The 4403-nt window shown below is 38.5% G+C and overlaps 1 long non-coding RNA gene across 2 annotated transcripts in view; it reads left to right on the top strand.

The window, feature by feature from the left end:
* Positions 1 to 1091, top strand: part of LOC106532699 (uncharacterized) — a 26852-nt gene extending 25761 nt beyond the window's left edge. Inside the window, exons 2-3 of one of the 2 annotated variants that reach the window (XR_001312124.1) lie at positions 127 to 223; positions 970 to 1091. This is a non-coding gene — a long non-coding RNA (uncharacterized LOC106532699). Of the gene's footprint in view, positions 1 to 49; positions 224 to 969 lie in introns of those variants that run through there. The other variant, XR_001312123.1, reaches the window with a different exon arrangement.
* The last annotated feature ends 3312 nt before the right edge of the window (positions 1092 to 4403 follow it).

The following is a 4403-nucleotide window of genomic DNA, read 5'->3' as shown; positions in this document are numbered from 1 at the left end:
CTGAATGTCATCTTTCTATAAAAGATGAAAATGTCAGTGTGACATGTTAGGAGTATATTACAAAGTTAAATGTGTGTGATTTAAAGACAACAATGACAAATTATTTATGTAATTGTTTTTTTGTAGATGTCTGTATGTTTATTTGGCTAACAACAACAACCAAACTTCAGATGACCACACATCATTTTCTGGTCCATTCCAGTGTTGTTGGTAATGCAGATCGGTAAGAAAATATATTGAAGGCTTTTATTGCCAAGTTCTCTATGTTTGTTCAGCCTCTGCAGGATTTATAATCTGTTATTARATGTTTAGTCTGGTAGATCATGTGATTCATTCTACAACCAAAAAAATATATAACATTATATRGGTAAGTTGGTCTAGACGTACGTAAAATAAAATTCAGTTTGTGATAAATGTGTTGAATTAAAAATCTGGTTATGGTTTAACTCCATTATACTGTGTAATTGTTTCAGAGAAGCTGACTTTGGGGAAGGTCTGAGATGCAGTGGATTCTGGGAAACTCCTATTCAGGCTTTGTAAAATAGGTAAGTCATAAACTATTTGTGTCGAGATTAATTTTTTGGACTGCAACTGTTGTAGCTCTGATGTTCGTCTTAATTGTAGGACAAAGGGAAATATTTGATGGTAAGTTCGGTGGTTTATTCAATGCAACAGATTTTAAACTGACAAACTGTTGGAGACAGAAACAAGAGCAAAAGTTTGAGAACTTAAAGTGAAAAATGTTTCCTTTTATACAGTGTAGTGTAAACATTTATTCATTACTGGCTTTACAGCCAGGTTAAATAATAAATTTTGTTTTACATAAAATAAAAGTAACAGGCTGCATGATATTGGAAAAAAATGGCATTGCATTTTTACATCGCATTTATATCCTCATAGTCTTCCTCCACAGCTTGAGAATTTGATCAAGATATCTRAAACAGTTTCTACTTTATGCTCTTTCAACAGGTCAGAAACTGTCCCAGACACAGAGGAATGTGGAGGAATCCTCTTTCAGCAATAATGTATTTACCTGTGCAAATAAATAACAGATTTATTTTACCCATATGTCAAATAAATATATTTAATAATCCTGTGAAGTTCATTGTTCCTATATATCTGATAAATCTATAAAAACGTTTCTTTTTTTACTGGACAGTAATTTTAGGTCCCTTCAGACATACTGGACACGTTTCAGTGTATTACCACRATAGACTAAAATAAGTCTATTAAAAAAGACAAGTTTTTAAGAGCATATTTTAAAGATGTTAGTTCTTGTTTTACATGTCTTGCACTRACCCAGTGATTTATCATGATTCCTAATGTAAGTTTGTGTTTTGTAATTGATCAAAAGATAATTCAGTAATGTTCAATGGTAAAGTGATGCTTTAGTTCTAATAAGCAGTTACCTAATACTAAAACCATTTAACACTTTGTTGAAGAATATTTACCAAAATTATAATAGAAATATTAATGTAAATAGGAAAATGTTATGTACATGGCAAGACAGTATTAAAAATGCATTGCCTCAAGGGAATAAATCCACTGTACTGTCCATGAATATGTTTAAAACAGTCCTGCCTGTTGTCTTCAGCATCATCTGTAAGGTCAGCTACAGATCCTCCTGGCCAGAAACAAGACTCYTGCCTGCAGAATATATGGTTTGATGAGTGGAAGGTAGGGTTGAGATGCAGATGTCCTGCTGAGGTTCTCAGGAGCTGAACCCATGCTGCTGCATCTCCCAGTGACCTGCGTGATGCTCCACGACAGCTTCTCTCCATCAGCTGGTACATGATGATTGTCAAAAACTAGCTGCATAGCATAAAGATAAAATGTCACACATTCAGCAATAGCTGAAAAATACTAATACACAGGCTTGTCATATTGCTGAAATCCTAAAGTGATTCTGAATTCCGGTCTTCGTGACCCACTATCCTGCATGTTTTAGTTATTTTCCCTGCTCTTCAGCAGGTCTTTAAGTTCTGCAGAAGCCTGTCAATCACTCATTCTTTAAATCATGTGTTCCAAAGCATGGAAACAAATAAAACATGCAGGATAGTGGGTCACGAAGACCGGAATTCAGAACCACTGCGCAGTTTCGGTGTTGTGTTAGCTTGATAGCTATTTATAACTTATAGAAAGAGTGCAACATAATCTACATGTAACATTATGACAAAAGGAGCACTTGTGTAGATAAAGTATGGACAAGACATGATAAGTTAAAAATACTGTATTTTGTTGATGGTTTTTTCTTACCTGTGACGGCAGCGTAGCTCTGAGCTCTTTGTGTTACGATGTGGCTCACCTCCTGCTTACAAGTGTGCGCCCAGACTCTGGGCCCTGCTGTGGGGAGGAGCTTAGGAAGGGGAGCTGAGAGCAGGGGGAGGGACTAGAAGGTTGTATCTGTTCAAAATTTTTCTAAGTTTTTGGGTTTTCAAGAAACTACATACAGCAGCTTTAAGTAAGTGAAGTTTTATTTATAAAGCACCTTTCACAGAAATATATTCACAAGGTGCTRTACAATCATTAACGGTATAAAAATGGTGGAAAGAATATGAAACAGAAAAACATAATTAAACATAAGCAACGAAAAATTGAAAACATAAAATCAAGAAAACATTTCTAAAAAATTTAAATCAAACACAAGGTCAATGCAGCGCAAAATATACAACACCAAAACATAATCAATGCGGGAGGTAAAAATATGGCCTAAGTTCAATAATTAAAAACACAGATTGACGAGCATTTACATTTGAGGTAGGCTGGCATTAATGGTGAACATGGTTTTCTAAAACGCTTGAGAGAAAAAGTGAGTTTTTAGGAGTGAYTTGAAAGAGACAATGTTATCAAGGGAGCACAGATTAAAAGGGAGTTCATTCCAGAGCCTGGGGGCCACAGAGAAGAAGGCATGGTCACCATGGGTCTGAGGAATTTTGGTGATTTTCACCTTATGCCTTTCTGCGTACCTGGCAACGCTAATTGAACTCACCTGAGAAGGACTGGCTCATCACCTCACTGGCTTTATAAGACGGACTTGAGGATCAACTCTTCGCTGAAGCATCACAACTGTTTTGGTATGAACTCAACCTGTGACCATTTTCTTATAGACCTTAGTATTACTTACCTTCGTGTTTTTCCTGTGTGCTTACCTGTTTTCAGACCCAAGGGATTTTCTTGGAGATTGCCTGATCCTTGCCACGCCAACCTGAGAAGACCTGAGCCACTCACCAGTTCATGCGCTGCCATCTTGCCTCCAACGCACCTGTAAATAGGGCATTCACCTGTAAATACTCACCTTTGGATTTTAGACACTTGGACCTGCTCCTCCACGCAAAACCTAAAGCCCTCACCCGTAAGAAACAACACCAACACCTCTCAGAAATTACTCCCTGGAATTACCTGTCAGTTTACTCACCTCTGCCAACTCTCTGCTTCCAGGTCTCGTTCCTTCCCCAGTTCCTATAAAATAAATATATTAACTTTGATTCTGGCCTCTGACTCTGTTTTCCCACTGGTATCTGCTCACGTTGATTTACCTWTGAAAAACCTGATAGTATGCTTCAGCCAAGTGACATGTCCGAAAGCAATACAATGGACAATCAGGCGTCTGGCGCTCCTGCTTCTCAGGATACTAGACTTAGTGAACATGAACGCATGTTAAACGAATTATTTCAGTTACATCGAGAAACGAGTACATTGCTTAATCAAGTTTCTCATCATGTCACTTCCATTGACATTAGATTAAATGCTGTTAATCCTTCCGCTCCAGTTTCACCCTCACCTGCACCAATTTTTTTCACCCCGTGAACCAGAACACAGACCCTCAGAATTTTTTGATGGTGATCTGAATCAGTGTGGAGGTTTTTTATTACAGTGCATGTTGGCATTCGCCCGATCTCCCTCTGTTCCCAAATCATTCAGCCTAAATAACTTACATTGTGAGTTCCCTTAAAGGAAAAGCTTTAAGATGGGCTCAAGCCTTTTTGTCGGCTCATTCTTCTGAAACTCTCACCACACAGTTATTTCTTCAGTAATTTCAATGTGTATTCAACCATCCCCTCCAGCAGGAGGAAGCAGCTAAATGTCTCATTAATCTGCGCCAAGGAAGAAGATCTGTAGCCGACCACTCTGTGGACTTCCGCTTTGTCTCTGAGGAGGCTGGTTGGGAGGAACTGGCTTTAAAAGGTGTTTATGTAAACTCCCTTTCTGAACAAATCAAGTATCAGTTGGCCTCCCGGGATGAACCCGGGAGCCTAGATGAATTAATCGCTTTGTCAATTCGCATCGATAACAGACTCAGTGAAAGAGAGAACGAGACTACAGCTCCCAGAATCCACGGGTTTCCGTTTCTGCCTCCACCAGCGAGCTTCCTCATCCCCTCGCCACGTCAGCTGTAAGTGAAC

This window comes from Austrofundulus limnaeus, unplaced genomic scaffold, assembly GCF_001266775.1.
Source record: "Austrofundulus limnaeus strain Quisiro unplaced genomic scaffold, Austrofundulus_limnaeus-1.0 Scaffold815, whole genome shotgun sequence".
Taxonomy (NCBI): Eukaryota; Metazoa; Chordata; class Actinopteri; order Cyprinodontiformes; family Rivulidae; genus Austrofundulus; species Austrofundulus limnaeus.
Note: the sequence above shows the minus strand (reverse complement) of the source record. Positions and strands in the feature narration are given on the sequence as shown.